Consider the following 11,723-nt stretch of genomic DNA (forward strand, 5'->3'; position numbering starts at 1 on the left):
CCACGTCAATACCATCATCTAAAGACCGAAATGTTGAAATTTTAAATTTTTAATAATTATCCCAGAAACTTATCAATGTTACCTTGGATTACGGTATGTAGAAAATGGAAGTAAAAAACAATGTTTATATTAACAAAATCATACAACTAAGTCCTTAAACTAAAATAAAATTTAAAACCAGTCGAAATTTTTTCCAGATTTTAGCTAAATGAAGCATGGGGCTGACAAAATCGGGACATTATTGTAGTCGACAAGAACGTAAGTCACTCTCGACTAACGATATAGCTACTAAAGTGTATTATTTTTCTATTGTACGTCTATACAAAGTGTGTGGAGTTGCTGAACAGCGATCGGAAACACGAGGCACGATGAATTTTCCTAGCCATCAAAACAGAATCTGCGAATGACCCCACCAAACGTTCGTGTGTAATTCGTTCGTGCTGTGCGTACACGAATTCTCTCTGCTCTTGGAAGTTTTCTTAAAAACTACCTAAAGAAATAAATCAGTACTTTTCAGTGCTACATAAACAGTACTTTTCAGTGCTAAAATTAAAAACGGTACTTTTCAGTGCTACTAAAACAGTACTTTTCAGTACTATTTTTTCTACTATTGATCCCTTTACGATCCTTGTTTGGGCCCGTGCCTTCGATTATTTGTTGGACCTGTTGGCGAAAGCTAGCGGTGGTAATCCTTCTTGGACACCGTCTTGGGAAAAAATCTCTCGAAGGTCACGTCTTTCTCGTTTATTAACTAAACATGGTATCAACAACTAACAAAAGGAAGGGTGAATCTCTGAATTCACTACTTCCTTCCAAAAAAGTGGGTTTTAAAACTGTCACTACACGTGGCAAGAAGGGAAGAAAGGACGCTCCCCGGAATGCGAAGTTTCTTCCAAGGGTGAAATGAATAACTGTATTAAAATGAGCAATCAGTTCGATGCTCTAGACAAATTTTCCGAACACCAAATCGAAGCAGCCTCTAGCCCAGGCTCTTTGATTCAAGTGAGGAAGCAAAGAGTGCCGCCTATCGTGGTCAGTTGTTCCGAATTTGGGGGATTTAGGCAGGAGATCTTGAACTCCATTAGGGGAATCAAGGTTTCCTTCCAAATCGCAAAGAAAGGAGACTGTCGCGTTTTGCCGGAAACTCTTAAAGATCGTGAACTTCTTCTCAGACATCTTGAAGAGAAGAAGCACAAATTTTTTACTTATGACGACAAAACTGAACGTTTGTTCAAAGTTGTCTTGAAAGGTCTCTCAAGTGACTATAAGTCACCTGAAGAGATCAAAAATGGAAAAAATGATTTACTTGGATTTTCCCCAGTCCAAGTAATCATTATGAAAAAGAGAACCCAATCTGGCATTGTTCGGAAAGGGATTTCTCGAGAATATTATTCAGTTCACTTTAACAAAAAAAAACTAAATAATATTAAAGCTTTAGAAAAAGCAAAACTTATGTTCGATGTCCGTGTGACATGGGAACATTTCCAGAAACCTGGAGGAAATTACCAGAACCCCACTCAATGCCGTCGGTGCCAAAAGTGGGGTCATGGTACAAAAAATTGTCGCATGGATGCTAAATGCATGATTTGCGGAGGTTCTTCTCACGCTAAGGACGTCTGTCCTGTGAAAGAAGATACCAGAAAGTTTGAATGCGCCAATTGCAAGGGCCCTCATAAAGCTAACTTTTGGGAATGCCCTTCACGCAAAAGGGTCATTGAGGCTCGTGCCAGGCAGATGAAAGATAATATCCGTTACGATAACGGTCGTTTCCGGAATTTGCCTGGTAGAGTATCGAACAATGCTCATTTTTCAGTTAACGATCGCTTGATCATGAATCATACCCATCAGGAAGATCATAATCATGTTCATTCACAAACTAATTTTAATCCGTCGGGTAGCCGTTCGAATCTTTCAATTTCGAATGTATCTACCCACGGTAAATCCTTTGCCGATGTCGTAGCAGGAAATTCGAACTCTTCCCCTGTTCGATCCATGGGTACCCATTCTACTTGTTTCAAATCAAATGGAAAAAACCCTACCGCCACAGGTAACTCCGCTTCTTCGTCTACCGGAAATTCTAATGGGAAATCACATGACATGTCTGCCTCTGATTTTAATTTTCTAACTGAACAATTGAATCTAATGATTGATGCAATGTTCAAAGCCACCACTATGACTGAAGCAGTCCAAGTAGGTGTAAAATTTACAAATCAAATTGTTATTGGATTACGTTTTTCTAATGGATCCAAATAATAATTTAAATATTTTAAATTGGAATGCTCGTTCTCTGAATGGTAAAGAGGACGAGCTGTTTAATTTTCTTAACACTTCAGTCGTCGCGCTGTTGTATTTTGTACAACACTGGTGAAAAAACCTCGCTTTCCGCACACAGCAGCAGCGTGGTGGTTTGCACGGTGGCAAACCGCGCGACGACTGGAAGGTTAATGTTAATAACGTGCATATAGCAGTTATTACCGAAACGTATTTAAAACCTGGATCTAAACTCAAAAGAGATCCTAACTTTTTTGTTTATCGTAATGATCGACTTGATGGGGCATGTGGGGGAGTTGCAATCATCATTCATAAGCGTATAAAACATCAACTGTTTTCATCATTTGAAACTAAAGTTTTTGAAACTTTAGGTGTTTCTGTTGAAACACAGTTTGGTAAATATACTTTCATAGCTGCCTATTTGCCTTTTCAATGCTCTGGACAGCAAGTTAATTTGCTCCAAACTGACTTGCGAAAATTGACTCGCAACAAGTCAAAATTTTTCGTCATTGGTGACTTTAATGCCAAACATCGGTCATGGAATAATTCTCAAAGTAATTCCAACGGCAGAATTTTATTTGATGAGTGCTCTTCAGGATATTTCTCAATTCAATACCCTGATAGCCCCACATGTTTTTCCTCTTCTAGAAATCCATCTACGATTGATTTGGTCTTAACCGACTCCAGTCATCTTTGTAGTCAACTGATTACTCATGCTGATTTTGATTCTGATCATGTCCCTGTTACATTTCAAATATCCCAAGAAGCGATTCTCAATCCTATCAGCTCCACTTTCAATTATTTACGAGCCGACTGAAATATATATAAAACGTATGTTGACTCTAATCTTGATGTTAACATTTCTTTAGAAACTAAACTTGATATTGACAATGCTCTTGAACTTTAACAAATTCCATTGTTGAAGCCAGAAGCATTGCAATTCCAAAATGTGAAGTAACATTTGAATCCGTGATTATAGACGATGATCTTAAACTCTTGATCCGTCTTAAAAACGTGAGGAGAAGGCAATTTCAACGCACTCGCGATCCTGCTATAAAAATTATATGGCAAGATTTGCAGAAAGAAATCAAAAAGCGTTTTGCTCAATTAAGAAACAAAAATTTTGAAAATAAAATTTCTCAATTGGGCCCTGGCTCTAAGCCCTTTTGGAAATTATCTAAAATCTTGAAAAAACCTCAGAAGCCTATACCGGCATTGAACGAGGAAAACAAATTATTACTAACTAATTGCGAAAAAGCTCAAAAACTTGTTATGCAGTTTGAAAGTGCGCACAATTTTAATTTAGGACTTACTAGTCCAAATGAAAATGAAGTTACTCAGGAGTTCGAAAATATTCTCAATCAAGAGAACGTTTTCGAAAATGCCTGGGAGACTGATTTGGAAGAAGTGAGAACTATTATTCAAAAATATGAAAGCTCCTGGCAATAATGGAATTTTCTACATCCTCATCAAGAAACTTCCAGAAAGTAGTTTATCATTTCTAGTTGATATATTTAACAAATGTTTTCAATTAGCATATTTTCCTGACAAATGGAAAAATGCTAAGGTTGTTCCAATTTTAAAACCAGACCAAAATCCTGCCGAAGCTTCTAGCTATCGTCCAATCAGTTTGCTTTCCTCCATCAGTAAACTTTTTGAAAAGGTTATTTTGAACAGAATGATGGCCCACATCAACGAAAATTCAATTTTTGCCAATGAACAGTTCGGATTCCGCCATGGACATTCGACCACTCATCAACTTTTACGTGTAACAAATTTGATCCGTTCCAACAAATCTGAAGGCTATTCTACTGGTCTTGCTCTTCTAGACATAGAAAAAGCATTCGACAGTGTTTGGCATGAAGGTTTGATCGTAAAATTAAAAAACTTTAATTTTCCAACATACATTGTTAGAATAATTCAAAGTTATCTGTCAAATCGTACACTTCAGGTTAATTATCAGAACTCCAGATCTGAAAGACTTCCTGTAAGAGCTGGTGTTCCTCAAGGCAGCATTTTGGGACCAATATTATACAATATTTTCACATCTGACTTACCTGAGTTACCTCAGGGATGTCAAAAATCTTTGTTTGCGGATGACACAGGCCTCTCCGCCAAAGGTCGAAACCTGCGTGTCATCTGTAGTCGATTGCAAAAAAGTTTGGATATTTTTTCTTCATGCTTGCAAAAATGGAAGATTTCTCCTAATGCTTCCAAAACTCAACTAATAATATTCCCACATAAACCAAAAGCTCTTTATTTGAAACCTTCAAGTAGACATGTTGTCACGATGAGAGGGGTTCCAATAAATTGGTCAGATGAAGTTAAGTATCTAGGGCTCATGCTTGATAAGAATTTAACTTTCAAAAATCACATTGAGGGCATTCAAGCCAAATCTAACAAATATGTAAAATGTCTATCCCCTTATTAATAGAAAATCAAAACTTTGTCTTAAGAACAAGCTTTTGATATTCAAACAAATTTTCAGGCCAGCCATGTTGTATGCTGTACCAATATGGACTAGCTGTTGTAGTACCAGGAAGAAAGCTCTGCAGAGAATTCAAAATAAAATTTTGAAAATGATTCTGAGGTTTCCTCCCTGGTATAGTACCAATGAGTTACATAGAATATCCAATGTTAAAACATTGGAACAAATGTCAAATAAAATAATAAATAATTTCAGGCAAAAATCGTTACAATCTTCTATTGCCACGATTAATGTGTTATATGTTTAGGTTAAGTTAGGTTAAGTATATTTAAAGCGTTTTTTTAATTTTTTCCTCTTATAAGCAGGTGAAATCAACTCACCTGTAAAAAATCTGAACTGCTACGGCAAATGAAATGTTATATGTTGTTAACAAAATGTTAATAAAATCTTAAATTTGTTTTACCAAGTTAGGATGATAGTGTTGCCTAATTACACAGAACACCTAGATATAAGAAATGAATGTAATGTTTGGAATAATACTAATAAAGAAATTAAAAAAAAAATCGTTTGTGTTTCATTTTCGGATCGCTGTTGCTCCCGACGCTATCATCGTTTTTTTTTCATCGCTTGGTTATATAATGCGGTAATGGTATAATGCGCCCCAACCGGGCAATACGTCCCACTTTATTTTCAGGGGATTAAGGCTTGTTTGACACGTAAATATGATTACATACCTTAAATATTTGCGAAAAACTGATGTGGCGCATATAAGATCTTTGAGAATTATGAACAATCCATATAAATACCAAAATATCTTAAATCAGCTTTTTGGCGTAAAATTTTGGGTCCGATAGGGAAGCTTCATTGTAAATGAAGCCCATCCTTTACTATTGCATTTATTACAAAAACTTTTACCGGAAGACGACTGCTAATAGACCCTTTTAAACTTAGCAGAGGTGGAATTTTGTCCATTCGGCCTTTTGTCCTTCGACTTTTGTCATAGATTCCTTGGTGAATAAACTTTCTTCTTTTTATGTTTGGCATTAACGTCCTTACTGGGACAGAGCCTGCTTCTCAGCGTAGTGTTCTTAGGGGTGGTCCATTAATTACGTAAGGGTTTATGGGGTGAGGGGGGGGGTTGAAGATTTCTTACGCGCCATACAAATTATTTTTGGTTTTCATACAAAAAATCTTACCATGGGGGGAGGGAGGGTTGAAAAACCACCAAAATTGTCTTACGTAATTAATGGACAGCCCCTTATGAGCACTTCCACAGTTATGATCATTTTTTTATGTTCATATTTTTACTTCTAAATTTTAACATTTTCAATAATTTGACAATACACATTCAAAATACAAATAACTCTCCCTTACTCGATATTCCGTATCTCGATGTCGAGTTGGAGAACCATAGTGAAAGTTGGTTTTCATGGCTAACTCGATGGTCCGTTGGAACGCAGTTGCACTGCTTTTGTGTTCTGTAACTCGATACCTCCCTAACTCGATGGTCCCTTCAATATCGAGTAAGGGAGAGATGACTGTAGTAATTTTAACACGAGAAATAATAATATTTTAACACATTTACCTTTGTGACACTTTTAAGTGATCTGCAAAAATTGAAAATCCCATCACCCTGAAATGGGTAGTAAACTTAAATTCCACTACCAATCTAATCAAAATATTCAAATTCATGAAATTTATTAACGTTTGGAGTGTATATCAAACTTTATGAAAACATCAAGTTAGAGAGGTAAACTCGCATAGGAAACTGAAACAGATAGCATCGAGTTAGAGAGGTATCGACTTACAGATGCATCGAAGCGTGCTAGATTGAAGGGACCGCGCATTTCATCGAATTAGGGAAATATCGAGTTACAGAATATCAAGTAAGGAAGCGTTGATCGTATCTATTGTGTTAATATCTTTTGAGTTATCCATATCGAAATTTGCAGTTGATAAGTTTTTTCGCCTTTTCGGTATTTCTTGCTGAAAACTAGCATTTTTGTGTTTCTACATAAGTACATATTTTTGTTTTGTTCCGTTTGCTCTCTTCTCCTGGAAACCATGCAGCTAATAGCATATTTGCCAGACAAAATAAAATATAGTTTAAATTTGTTTGTTAACTAGATGTCTTCTGAATACTTAAATTTTCCATCCCAATGTTGTATTCCCACTTGGTACCATTATTTCAGTTAGAAACATCATCTAATGATGTCAGATGACGCCAAACAAAACAAACGGAATGACGACGCGACGGTGATGTATAACTTTAATCTCATACTGGAAACCGCAAGCCATGGCGAAGTGATGCACAGCATTCCCCGATGGAAACACTTGAAGATGGGGCGATTCTTATGGAGTTTTTGTTCGCCCAGCACACCAAAAGACAAGGCGTCCGTCGTCACTCACTGTTCCTTGATGCCGCATGACTTTGGCTAATATTTGCGCCGGATTCTTCAGCAGCACAGAGACACAGTTGGTTAATCACATCGGTTAGAGGTGGTAGCGAGCAGAGCAGTGGCTGAGGCAACAGGTGGTCAACAAATGTCGTGCTCTGCCATTAGAGCTGCCGGATGGTTTATTATATTCTACGGTTCCGTCCTCATCGCCCGGCAGGACAATCTGCTTGTGTGCCGTTTCCCAGCCATTGTGTGGTTTATGTTGTCTTACGAGTTGTGTGTTTTTTCGCTTTGTCGTTTTTGGATGTGCTTCTCGGGCAAACTTTGTTTATATTTTGACACTGGTTGATAGCAGGTTTGCGTGTTTTCCACATAGGACACTTCTTGTAGGCAAACATAATGTACTCTCACAGGCTAATGGATGATGTCTGAAGCATGCAAATTTTGGATTATAAATTTTGGAAGCAATTGCAAAACACTCTAGAAGATTGCCCAAAATTACTTGTTGTCTTTTGCTTCTGCGTACTCAGCATAGGTTCCCTGCCAGGTTATTTTTTTTCTTATCATATGTTTATTTTTTAATTATTTTCCCAAACATAGTCTCACTTGTCTATCCTAGAAATGTTAATTTGTATGCAATTGTTGTTTTTTTTTTGATAGATGCTTTCAATATTGAGTAGATCTTCTCCTGTGTTTATCTTTTTTTGTGTATTCTTCAATTGGATGAAAGTCGAAATTTATCACAGTTCACAATCAAAACAACTCTTCAGGGCCCCCAAATCGCGGTAAGGATTTATCACAGAAATAAAATTCGAATTATCTTGTAAGAAACTTATAATTCTAAGACACCAAACTAAATATGTAGATGGTACGGTGATATACAGGCGAGCCCTGTCGCGCTCGGCCTTACCAGCTAGCATGAACCATGCTATTTATTTTACTTTCTAACACTTACATGGGACGGATTTCACGCCAACTCGACACGCGATTGGCAGCACCCCTTCGGAATTCAATGAAACTTTCTGGGTGTGAAGACTATGTGAAACTAAGATACTTTACATACTTTGTTTTTTCAAAATGGTAAGACCAGACCAGACCGAGTGCTCGACACTGAAGAAGTCTGTAAGTCGCAGACGAAATAGGCCTATCTGTCAAGATAAGCAACACATATTAGAGTTTAAAGGTATTTGCTCACCTTAGTGATTTTAGTATTTTATTTTTTTTTGCAAAAAGTGAAGTGTTAAAGTTCATTTGTAGTTTTAAACATACTCTAATAATCCCTCCCAAAGTTTAATATAAAAAAGTGTAGTAAGTCATTTGTGAAAAGAAGTTAAAGATGGATCAACAAGATTTATCGCGCATTAAAATTTCGCGATGTTGCGCCGGTATAAACAATCCTAAGTGCAGGCGTAATAATAAATTGGAAAACGTTAGTTTTATTATAATATCAGAAGTGTTGACCCATGATACAGTAGCAGTTCAGCTATTCATTTCAAAATTGATAAATTTTGTTAATCAAAAAATAAATTTCTAAAAAGTTATTTTTTATGTCAGATGGAGCTGCAGCTCATTATAAAAATTAAAAAAAAATTTGCCAGCTTATGTAATTTCAAGAAAATATATGGATTGAAAGCAGAATGGCACTTTTTTGCCACATCCCACGGCAAAGGCCCCTGCGACGCTATTGGTGGCACTCTCAAGCGAATGGCAAAAAGAGCAAGTCTTGCAAAAGACTATGGAAACACAATCGCAACTCCGCGAGAACTATTCGACTGGGCAGTGAAACAAACTGATACATGTATCACCAAATTAAATTTCTGTTATATATATAATGACCAGTATGTTAAAATGTCAGAGGAATTGATGGAATTGTTTGATAAGGTTAAAACTGTCCCTGGTACCCAAAAATATCATTGTTTTATGCCTATTAGTGATACACAAATTGCAGCCAAACGGTATACCAATTCAGAGGATGAACCAAAAATATTCAATTTATTCAGTAAAGCCCAAAAATAATGTAAATATTCATGTGCAGATACTACGTTTTAGGATATATAGCAATAATAAAAACAATGATGCATGATAAAAAAAAAACCACGACTTTTTTTATAAGCATAATATTGACCCTTTCCAGACACCTGTTAAGATTGGCTTTGACCAAATAAGAAATAAAATATTATTGTGATATCTTTCCAACCATTAAAAACTCATTGGATTGTTAGACGGAGTTCATTTTCTCATAAGCGGTTTGGTGCGAGATCAATTGTATTTAATTAAAAAATAAACTCTAATTCCGTTTTATTTCTTTTAACTACTCCCAATAAAACAAATATAATCTATTTTGTGATTAAAACTCATTTATCACTTCAAAATATGAGCTTACTAGACTATTTAAAGCGAAAAAAAAAAAAATTTGGACTTAAAAAGTTTGTTGTTAGAAAAACTTTTTTCCCTAAAATATGCCCAATTTGCAATGTATGGACGACTTTTAGTAAATTTAATTACGAAACTTTTTGCTTAAGGATGATCAAAATCTGAAATGGCCGTTTTTTTTAAATCAACTTTAAAGTTTTGAATCATTGTTTTTTCGGTGTAGAAAATGTTTTTTTTTATTTTTTCAATATTTTTTCTAAAGTTTCAGGAAATTTCACGACAGTCCCCCATACAACAATTTTTTGTAAGTCTTACCGTTTTCGAGTTATAAGGGTTTATAAAAAAAGTAAAAAAAAAAACTTTGACCCTTTTCAAATGTTAGTCTAGATCGATTTTGAAAATACAAAATATGCAAAGTAGCTTAGTTTCACATACTTTTGACATCCAGAAAGTTTCATTGAATTCTGAAGGGGTGCTGCCAATCGCGTGTCGAGTTGGCGTGAAATCTGTCAAACATGGAAAAATTTTCTTAACATGTTTTATTTTACTCTTAAAAGATGATTGGTTGAACGTGTGATTTTTTTCCAAATATTTGTGATTTAATACTCAAACTTCAATAGCATTCGAAGAGTGGAACTAAAGCTTATAAAAAAGATACAGGACTTTCTTAAAGATGTTGTAAAGGAAAGTTTCAATAAAACGATAGTCACATTATTGGATACATTGCTGGACAATCATGTTTTTCTTTAAAAAAATCTAAGACTATCTTTGAAGGAATTCTCAAAGGAATCTTTAAGATAACTTCTATGTTTAGCCTTTGGAAAATCTATGTTGAATTTTTGAAAGTACCTAAGACGGAATATTTTGGAAGTTCGTGAAAATTTCATTTATATTTGTATTTACATTTGTATTTGAAGCAAACTTTGAGAAAATTTATTGTTTATAAAGTGTTTCTCTAATCAAATTCTTCAAAACCAATCCTCACTCAAAAACACAAAATTAAGGAAATGCTCAAATTTTCCTGAAATATCCAATTAAAACTGTATATAAATCATTGCTTACCAGAGCTACTTTACCAGTTAATATTTCCATAACCATAGTAATTCACTGAAAGTTCTCTCAATAAGTTTCAGTATACTAATGTATTTCTGGACAAGAATTGAGTACAGGAAAACTGTAAAAATAAACGGCTCATTCATTGACATTTTTGCCATTAAACGACTACAACAATATATCAACATAAGTTGCATGTTGATCGGTATACGACTATAAAGTTGGGTAAATTTTAAACACCAATTCAATACAGAAGATTATGATATGTAAGACCTTCATTATCGACAAAGTATTAAATTCAATATATCATTTGGCAGTTTTTTACTAACATAATGTGAAAACACTGTCTTGTAAGTATATGTAATTGAGTAACGATTTTAAATATGATTTTTAAGTGAAATGTGCCTGTTTCTAATAACTTAGAAAGTAAAAAATGTTTTGACCAATGTCTTCCGTTCTCAGGTTGTCTATAAGTTGCATTATAATTAGTTTATAACCTCTAATAAAGGGTTCCGGGTCATTTCGCTGAATGCCGTTTGGCCAAATGCCGTTAGGCCGAAATTGAAAACAATAATTAACTAGAGTTAGCATGCATTTGTAATTAATTTCAAAGAACAGTTTATGCTTAAAGAAGGATAATTTATTATTGATATACAGCTCCTTAGTATTAGTTCTAGAAACAGTCAGTATGGTATACGATTTGTTCGTCCTTTTGAAGCATTGGTTTGCTTCAATGCTTCGAATCGTACGATTTCTTCACGATGGCTTAAGCCGTAAACCACGCTTTCCCATATAGTTAAACTAGGATTAAGGCCTAAGCGGGGGTGAAGAAATCGGCCCTAAGTAAATTAATTCATGATTCTAGCAACAACACTCAGAAATAAAAATGGTCACAGAATTACTAAAGTTTATGCATTAATGACTATTTTCTATTTGCCTCTCTTTCATTCTGCTTTGAACTTTCACATTAACTGTCATTTCGACTGGGTTGAAGCTTAGCGATGCTTCGACCCTGGTGAATTGACAATTGGTCGGCGTTAAGTCAGAGTGGACCAAGTGACATTTTTCATATTTTGAGAAAAATGGGTTTGAAGTGTAACGCTCTGTAATTTTTGAACTCGTTTAAATTTTGGTTCAATATTTCTACAAATCTTTGTGTTACTTTCAAACAATTAAATGTGATAATCATGGAAAATCAT

This window comes from Aedes aegypti, chromosome 2 (assembly GCF_002204515.2).
Source record: "Aedes aegypti strain LVP_AGWG chromosome 2, AaegL5.0 Primary Assembly, whole genome shotgun sequence".
Lineage (NCBI taxonomy): Eukaryota > Metazoa > Arthropoda > Insecta > Diptera > Culicidae > Aedes > Aedes aegypti.